This window comes from Haliotis cracherodii, unplaced genomic scaffold, assembly GCF_022045235.1.
Source record: "Haliotis cracherodii isolate W230 unplaced genomic scaffold, xgHalCrac1.p SCAF_11, whole genome shotgun sequence".
Taxonomy (NCBI): domain Eukaryota; kingdom Metazoa; phylum Mollusca; class Gastropoda; order Lepetellida; family Haliotidae; genus Haliotis; species Haliotis cracherodii.
This window is the reverse complement of record NW_027266266.1, coordinates 26,906,864-26,917,303: the sequence shown is the minus strand read 5'-3', so window position 1 is coordinate 26,917,303 and position 10,440 is coordinate 26,906,864. Positions and strand designations below refer to the sequence as shown.

At 39.2% G+C, this 10,440-nt stretch overlaps 1 pseudogene; it reads left to right on the top strand.

Annotated features, from left to right (window-relative positions):
* The first annotated feature begins 3,054 nt into the window (after window positions 1–3,054).
* On the top strand, window positions 3,055–10,440 carry LOC139454987 (uncharacterized; annotated as a pseudogene).

The window sequence follows — 10,440 nt, the reverse complement described above, 5'->3', positions numbered from 1 at the left end:
ACAGAAAACAATCAAACAGTCATACGGGAACAAGAGGAAACAGTAAAGATGACACTGTAGCAAACAGGCATAAGAAAAAGACATGTAGGCCCAACGAAATGTCAATGACTTCACACCAATGACAGCAATTCGCTTTGTAGAGTTGCGTCCCTTTATGTTTCTAGATTCTGGGTTTGTCATCACCATACCCATGCTTGTGGGTTTCACCAAAGTTAAACAACACGCCTTGATTTAACTAGAATACTGTTCGAAGCGACGTTAACCCCAACTCACTCACTCACCATTGTGGCAAACATGTTTCAATACCTACGCATTTGTCTCATCATGGTAACTTCTTAGCACACACATGTACTCCTCAGCCATATTTTGGGAAATGAACAAAGTACAATTGTAACAATATTATAAAATCTGGAGAAGACGATGACATGGAGGTTGGACATTATTGAGACAGCAGAGACGGATTCAGGGGGTAGATATGAAAAGAAAGATGTATAACAAACTGAATAAAATACAATCGGATAAAACTACCAGGAACTTGGATTTTTGTTGCTTCTATGTTGATGCGCTCGTGAAACGTGCAAGTTCGGCCATTTGCTTCATAAAGCCAACGTCATGAGAAAATGAGTGAAAGGATTGGATAGCTCTGAACCTTGATCCTGAAATTGATGTAGAGATCGTAGCAATATTCCAGCTATGTGACAGCGGTGTGTAAATAAACGGGTCTGGACCACACGATCCAACTGACGTCATGGGTATCAGTCAAGACAGTTGAGAATCGATGACATGACCAAGTCAGCGAGTGAGACCACCCAATCACGTTTGTTTCCTCTTACGAAAAGTATGGGTTGCTGAAGACCAATTCTAACCCGGATCTTCATTGTTATTATTCTTTGCATGATACTCAAGAACAAGGACTCGTGCTGACATACCGAGGGTCATAATCAGTTCGAATCTGACATTGACGTCCACAATCCTCGGGCTAACCTTTGCACTCTAATGATATATGGATTCGTTTTCTGTCCAATACTGAGAAAATGTGTGGGTTATTGAAACTGTTGAACATTAATAATTTCAGTCCTCTTGGTAGTCTCGTTTCGGCACAAATGTTATAAGTATACCCTCTTGTACATGTAGATCTGCTCAAACAAACTGCCCCAAAAGTGTGGCGATATTTCAGATACAACATATGTGATATCTGAGATATCAGGGCCTGTTTTCGAGTATGGCACATATCGCCATGAAAACATCAAAGGAAATGATGGCAGATATTGGAAAATAATTTATGTCAAAGCCATCCATTGATCTAAACTTCTACTATATTAAAACTTATAAAGACAAAACTCGGTACATGTATTCTATATCACAAGGTGCGCTAGTAGCATTGGTACAGGGTCTCAGGGCAACAAATTGTACCAAAGAGGTAATGTTTTGTCTTTGATGGATGAAATAAAACAATATTTAATAATATTTTAAAATGGGAAGGCTGTTTACAGAAAGAACAAGAATAATAGATTCACAGATTTGTTCTAAGGGGAAAATAATTGATGTGTTACAACCTTGGTTCTCCAGCTATTCCGATGGGTCGTCATTGTGAGTAAGTGAGTAAAATATTGACGTAGCTCAAAACAGTGTTTCAGTCTGCAAGCTACCATGCTGATGTGAGTAAAACTACTGATATTTTATAAAATTCATTTGCCATGTTGACCCGAAGGCTTCAAACAAACCTGTTCATGTAACATGAAGGGTTCTAGAGCTTATAAGGCATTTGACGTTCTTTGAAGGGGCGTGAGCCAAATGTTATCTCAAAGGTTAACTCAAACAAACCCGCTTCCTGGGTTTGAATCTCAAATTCACAGTCATTTATGTTGATGAAAGTGTTAGACATCGTAGACCCACGTTAATACTATCTACAGCAGCGTCAAATATGCTAACTCAGACTCAAACATAATTCAGCTTTACATGTTGCATTTGTTCGTTTGACACTGCACTCAACAATATCACAGTTATATGCCAATCGACGCCTTCGTTGTACAGTGAAACACAAGTAGCCATGTCACCTAGCTTGACCACAGGATCAATTAATTAAGTTGCCCCTTACCATGAGCATATAAAGTGACTGGGGGAAAACTCTGTGTGTGTATCTTGATCTCAATAGATATATGTATGGTACCAGGCTACTCCACCCCAACCCCCAACCAGTCTCCCCTTCCATGTCTTCCCAAGGACTTGCCCCTACCCCCACCCCCCACGTCCCTAAAAAAGAAAAAAAGAAAAAAGAAAACCAACAACCCCCCCCCAAAAAAAACCCCCAAAAAACCAAAACAAACCAAAACCAAAACAAACCCCCAAACAAAAACAAAAAACACACACACAAAAAAACGATCAGAGGGGCACTGTCCTAGAACCATCGGCTATCCTAATGCAAAACTACATTAAATCGTGACCTTGATCTGCTATTTTACATTGTATTAAGGTAGTGCCATGGTTTTCACAAGACACATACAGATATCCTCACAGAAAACCTCTTTTCATTTTGTCCATCCTCATACTATACGTCATCTTTTTCTTTCCCTTTATGGAATTAATATTGTTGACAAATTGTAAGATCTGAAGATCGGTTATCCTGCAAACTATCTAAATGAACTGGGTCCACAAAACAATTTCTATATTCACTGTTAATAAAGACTGTAAGCATGGATAAGGTGAAATCACATTCTCCAGTTCAAAGGTATTTCACCCATTTGATTGAACGTGATTATTCTTTGTCACAATATATTCATTTTATTGGAAAACGGACTGTACTGTCCAACATCACCATGTCATGTATACATTCCAATATATGTTTGGAGTGGTTATCCCGAAATCAAACGTCGAATATTCTGGACTTTTATCTAAAAATCACATGTTTACTTTACAAAGGAGGCTTGAATGAAAGACTTCTGAAGGTTTTAACGATTTCTTGAAAGGACGATGAGAAACACAAACATTCTTGATTTGGAAATACATTAAATATTTCAGGTATATAAAGTAAGTCCCATCCTACTTACCAACTCCATGAAGATGGCGCTCCCAGTGTGTATGCTAGTTACCCTCTTGGCTTTGACAGAAAGTATTAAAACATCGGCCTCTCGAGGACTTGACTTTGCTTTAGTTTTCAAAGGGCAGAATTTTGCTCCTCCAGTCATAAATGAACAGAATAGTTCTACAGAGAAAACGTCAAGTTTTGCAAAACGTCTGACAGAGATAGAAAAACGTTTTACTGCTTCCATCAAGGACGGAACGACCACGTTTGAGACTGAGACAGCGACCAAACTGGACAGCCGGTTGGATGACCTCGAGAAATGGCTAGAGGAATCAAAGACAAATGATACAGATGTCCAGGAGACGAAGACAAAGGTAGAGAAGATGGGAGAGAAGCTAGCGATCCTAGAGAACAATTTGTCATCTGTTAGTGAAGTCGCAAGCATCGTGGAACAACGTCTGGCTGCCTCTTCAGAGAAAAATGAAAAGGATATGAACAACATTATCTCCAGGTCAGCAGCAACTGACCACAAAGTGACTGCTATTGAGGAAAAGGTCGGAGCCATGAAATCGAAACTTACTGATGTGGAGAACAACTTTCAAAAGCTTGAAGCAGGTACGACAACGAAATGTAGTTTAATGACACATGAGCACTTAGCCTTCTGTGTAATCGACAAGATATTTCGAAGTTTTGCCAAATTTTCAACGAAGCAACTTAAATGAAACAATATCGATGCAACTAATGCATTTCCTCAAATTGCAATTTCATAGTTGTGACATGACCACAAGAAAGTGACTACGCATCATCAATAGAAGGTAATCTTACATCTTTTATGCTACTTCATGAATAAATATATTTAAAGTAGATGCATTGTCTTTGCAGTGGTGAAGAGCGCGAACTTGGCACTTGATGACAAACAACAAGGCAAGTAAAATTGTTTTAATGTCATATTATAAATTGTATATTATTTAAAAAAACACTGTGCTGAGGCAAGAGTGTCTACTAGCCCACATCAAAGCCTAGTGTTTACTCTTGCCATGGCATGCCTGCTTACCTCGGCTCGATCTCGGGGCCACACAATGTATAGCACTAGTTATGTCCCTTGTGATGAAAACGCGATTTTCAATCAGATCGCTGTTCTTATTTGGAATGGCTTTACAAAGATGACTACCATGGCCTAGGACCGGATCGATCAGATATGAAAAAGAATTGAGACACTGCAATTGGCGTTCAGTCATTTGAGTAAAAAACTATGAAGTTTGCACTCAAATGTATAAGAGTACTTGGCCGAGTTGATTGAAAACGTAAACCACTTTGAAAATATTTGGCTTAGGTTAATTTCTGGAATAATTTCAGTGCAAATTCAACAGGCTCTGGCTGTGGCAAGAGCAGAAACCAGGTTTTCGCAACACGAATGTTGATTTTGTAAAACATTCTCTGATTGGACAATATATATGTGCGATGGTCCTCTCACATTTTAGCACAGAAAAGTAGGCATGAAATGGAGACTGTGGAAACTAGACTTTGGTATAGGCTAGTGGATACCCCTGTCTCGGGAAGATGGGGGAAAGACGGTAGCCCAAGGAACTTACAGTAGTCGACCTTTAGAACAGTCATCCATTCAACTACTCTCCGCTACGAACTTGACTCCTGATTTGTGACATGTGCGCTGTACAAATGAGCATGTGTCACAACAATAATGTGCCATTGGATATGGAACGGGTTTTGTCGCTTTATTTACGTTCGAAACCCTGGATGACCTAGGTGAACCTGTGTTGAGGTATAATCCAAGTCAAATGACAACTGATTGATGTGACTTTTGATTCTTGATACAAATAATGTAAAATCAGTAATTCAACGATAAAAATGATGATTTTACATCTCTCTTTGATGTTCTACGCGTTAATTAGAACGTTCTCATCGTATTACTTGCTTTAAATAGAACAGGTACAATGAAGCAATTAAGCATTTGTTAACCCCCGTGACTGTTATAGCACATGGCTGTTATGTTTCACATTCCCCTGTCAAATATTATTACATCTAATTAAGGTTATTTCTAATGCGTTTGATTTTGGACACTGCCCTAAGTTGTCCTCGATTAGATAAGACTCAAGTCATCCCTGTTTGCCAAAAATGTGGGATCCTCAGTTGAGTAATATCACTCAAATTTAAATAATCGGAGCTACGTCGTGGTTCATATTTCGCTTCCAGTTACACTGATTGAAATGAATGAGTTGACAAATGAGCTGAGGTATTAATCCAAGTCAAATGATAATTGATTGATGTCATATTCCGGCAGACCTTAGTTGCCCATACGGGGCACGGGTAGCCCAGTCGTCTGAAGCTTCGCGATTCGCTGTGCAGAGTTGCGTCTTTTGGGCACGCAAGAAATCGATGATTGCGGGTTCGAATCCTGGTTCGCCCCGATGATGTTTCTAGGTTTGTCTGTACCATACCCGTGCTCGTGGGTTTCACCAAAGTCGTAAACGTCTGAGGCCTGCATCATTTCGGGCTTTCCTCCTTCATTAAGCAGACATGTCGTGATATAGCTGGAATACTGTTAAAAGCGGCGTTAAACCAACCCACTCACTCACTCCCTAGTTGCCCATACCAAATGAAGCCCTTGGTTGCTGTACTCCGGTTAGTAGTCTCCAAATTTGTTTCATTTATTGATTTAATCATGAATAAAAGCATTCTAATAAATATACTTAATTAGATCAATAATAAGTATATATGTATTCTGATATGCTTCAGGAAAGTATGTTGTGAGTCAGTAAGAATTTTCTTGTTCCCATGTAGAGAATTTTAACGTGGGTTATCGGTGTGACAAGCAAATGCATTAACTACTAGTCTACTCCATACATCCTCTTATTCCTCTACAAAACTAGTGCATCCCATTTAAAATGGATTCCTCCCAAAGCTCATTGTGATGGAGGTGTATATGGGGGTGAGAGGACGACTCTTTCGTTTCACAGAAAGGGTAAACGTCAGGGGAACTTCGAGAATTCATCCCAAATTAAGCTGACATGCCGTGATATAGCTGCGTATTGTTCAAAGCGGCGTTAAACTCATCATACTCACCATTATTGCTATTTTTTCAGGGAATATGGGAACTGGCGTCAGAGCAGGAAACGATGCTACAGGTAAATGTTATATTACTACTTCCACATTCTACATCTCGAGGATGTTATGATTGGTATTGGTCATATAGAATGGACGTGAAATTATGTCAGGACATCCAGCAAGTCGGTTATGTTACTGAAAGTATTTGTCAATCCGCAGTCCGTTGATTTATGAAATAGGCCTAGCTTTGGAAATCAAAGCGTATTTAATAGACTTTGGGTTTTCCAAGTTCAACATGGATCGATGCTCATGATATCAAACTAACTCAGTCAGGTAAGCTGAACACGTATCGTGTATCTAATAGCCTTTGGGTTTTCCAAGTCCAACAGTTCTTACCACACGATACATGTTTAGCTTACCTGACTGAGTTTGTTTGATATCATGAGCATCGATCCATGCAATAGAAATACAAAGAGATGTCATCAACCAAATTACCGGAGACACGCCACTTGATCCATTCGGTTGACTGGAAGCCATTTTGAGCTTGATTAAACATTTGTAAATTCTCTTACAATGTTGATTGCGACTTCCAAAAAAGAAAAAAGTACGTGTCCAGTGTGTGGTGAATGTTGGCACATTCCAACACAGCTCTCTAATTCGACAATGTCACAGACTTAATATGTTTGGTTTTTTGTATACATCACCTGACCTTTTAACTGACTGCCCTATGATTAAAGTCGCCACGCACAAGCACAGGTTGTTGACTCCGTCTCCCATCATGATAATGTTAATATTGTGATCCTTACATCTTATTGAGGTAATAGACCCGAGGAACGCCGCCAAACTGGCCGTTTAGCGCGAATACCTTCAGCGCGTAAACGGTTCCTCACCGTCTAGGCTGATATTCTACGCAATCTTGGTATTGCTCTAGTTGTAGAAGTGGCCGTGGTGGTTGCTGCAGGGATATGTCCTGTGTTCTAATAGTTATACATGGTCGACCGGATCTTGTGAAGGTCTTGTTTTGTTCCGTGTGACTGAAACGGTTCCATAGTTTTGTAATGGTGCTTGGTACTGCATCTACAGCTGAAGATGATTTTCCAGTTTGTAGTCGCCCGATGGCGTTATTGCGTTTGGCTTCTGACAGTCGTGGGATGTATTCGCTGTACACTTGCTGTAAGATTGTGATGGCATAACATGAAAGCCCAACGTTTTCATAGCATGATAAAGATGTTGCACGTGCATGTCTTACTGGTGTGTTTCGGCGCCAGGCTCTCACATGGTTGTTTTTGCGATTGTTCCTAAACCATGCAAAAATGATCAATCCATTTTTGGTACAAACAAATCAGTGGTTTATAATATGAGCAACGTACTAATGATTTACAATGTTCTTTACTATTAGACGCACGGTGTCCATCCGACTTTACCTATGATCAAAGTACCAAACTCTGTCTGAAGCTCCTGAGAACATCCAATACGAGTTAAGATGCCAATATTGGCTGTTTGATGAAAGCAGATGACGGAAGGTTGGTCCAGATAGAAACCCGGGAAAAGCACATTGCTGTTGTAAATTTTCTTCACACGCAAGGTAATATGACATGCATAACTTTAAACCTTGTATGGGCGGATTTCAATACAATCTACAGACTCCATTTTAAATCGAACATATTAACCAAAAGGATAAATACAACTCGTTCATCAAAACGAAAGGAAAATACGAGACATGATTTCATGCACAGTGCACATTCGACCGTCATCAACACAAATTAATTTATTTCAGTGATATTGTTTGTGTGATTACATAAATACTGTAAAAGATAAATAATATCGCCCTACCCTCATTAATAAAATGAGACGCTGAGATACAGATCAGGATCAAGAATATTTTTTTATTGGATATCAAATCTTGTAACATTTGTAATTAATGTTACTTTTCAATTGGAGTAATTGTAAATATTTCTCGTTCGCAGTATCTCAAAGTCAGTTTTAAACAAACTGGATAGAAAAGGTCTTTGAATGACACTACGAAATAATAGACATACGAGAGACAATTTATGGATGTCATATGGAGTACCATGGTCCCTAGTATGGTGATCTTCCTTCAATTGCTGGCGATCTATAGCTCATTTTTACAATGTATTGTTCTCGTTAGTAATAGCTTTTTTATGGTCACATACCAGTTTGATAAAATTGATATCTGTGATTAGTCTAGTAATTTTACTGTCCTTTGCTGACAGGTTTTTATATAGTCTAAATTAATTAATGTTGTTTTTATGTATCAATTGCTTAGTCACGATATGGCTGAAATATTGCCAATGTGACTTTAAATCTGAACTCACTCACTCACTCATATGGAGTATATGCTTACTCCTTCATAAGGTGAATGTATGAATTCTAAGATGTAGAGGGCATGTATTCATTATGAACTTCAGTTTGAAAGGTTGAGTTTTCCGAAGTTGAAAAAAGTGATATTTTCATTGCAGTTAACAGAACACTTGATATTTCACTGCAGTGAACATAACACTTGATATTTCACGCCTGTAAACATAACACTCTGACGGAACTATTGTCACACAAGAGTTACCTTCCCTCAAATTGTCTACCTTTATCGTAAATGTCTTGCCCGTACACAAACTGTCGACTGCCTTTTAACGTTAGTGTCACATTGACAAGGCAAAATAATGATAGATGGTCATTTATGGAGTGAATATCTTTTCATGTGTTATTTCCTTGAAAATGTTTCGTTATATACTGTACATTTCTCATTTAACTCGTCAATTGAGACCGTTCGTTTCGCAAAGCTTGTTACTTGATCCGCATGTATTCTTTCGCTTCCAACAACGGTCTCCTAGTAATCAAGAATATTGACTTATTAAAGTTGATTTTGCATATAATCAATGTGTATGATACCGAATTTCCGTGACTGTTTTTTTCGTTAACTTTTTTTATATCTAAAGGATTTTCCAAACACGACACTTCTTTTTTAGTAGCAAATACAAGGGGTGGTGTATCGTCTCTGTGTTGTTACATTTGTAATGAAATAATTAAGGTTTCGGGTAGACAATTACACAAAAAGTATTTAATAAATAGGCTATTCCATGTGTCTCATGAAATGTCAAGTTTCTCTCATCTCGTGATGGCGGAAAGGGAGATATTTTCACGAGTCACTCGATGAGAGCAACATGGTATTTCACTGGACATATGAAATATCTTCTATATGTTCACGTAAAAACAACACCAGTAATAACATAACGAAGATGGAGAACAGGGGAGCCACAAGCCGATAACCGCTGGGCAGTTAGAAGGCAGGACTTAATCTGGCACTGATTGGTAATAACCAATGTACAAATTGAATTCAGAGGAACTGGCAACGTCGGTCTCGGAGAGTAGTTGGATGGGTGGGCATGGTGATTCTGACGGGTGATGGGCTTTGCTCGGAGTTCTTGAGGATATAGCTTGTTGATGGTTTTAGAAACTAGGCGGGCATGGATACTTTTGAGGGAAGTGAAGGTTTACTTGAGATGGTTCAGTTCACACCCAGATGGCAAATAAATTTTGGCACGTCGGGTGAGGGTGGCTACGATAGCTTGAATTTTATTGGCATGGTGCATAGGTATTTGTGGATGTGCTGGTCTGAGGTGATTGACTTTCGGTGCACTGATGTTCTTAGTCCATCTTCTGTATTTTCGAGGGGCACGTTTATGATGGACAGCTGTTGATTGGTTTCTATCGCCATGGTGAAGTGATTCTGTGGTACTGGGTATTACGATGTTACCTTCCGGTGGAATGGAGTTGTGGAGAGGACTAATTCTATGATAAATTTCATGATGATTTCAGTGATGAGTGAAGTAAGGGAAATCCAGAGGTAGATGTCAAGGGATACTGATGAAGGAGTAAGCATATACCCAAAAATAATGTTCCCAATAATAAAGAAGTTTAAATCCATAAACCCTCTCTCTTCTTGGATAGATATGTTAAAACACGCCTAGACAAATGTATAAACTACAACCAACATGGTAAAGAAATATTATGTAAACGCATGTCCTCAATTTATGATACAGATAAACGTTTCTTTGGGTATTTCGTACAGGGCACAACAATTGGCTTGTATAGACCACTGCCCGACGTTACATTCAATTATCTTTATAGGACAAAGATCAGATGTCTTCGTTGGAGGTGTTCGAGACAATGGCAAGTACACGTGGTTGGATGGAACCGAGATCACGAACGGTAACTGGTGCCCTCATCAACCTGAGAACAGAGACTGTGTGAGCCTGTGGCGTGCAAGAGGCTTCTGCCTAGACGACTCATGGTGCTCAGAAAGGAACCCTTTCGTATTTGAGGTCCCTCTCGAGTAG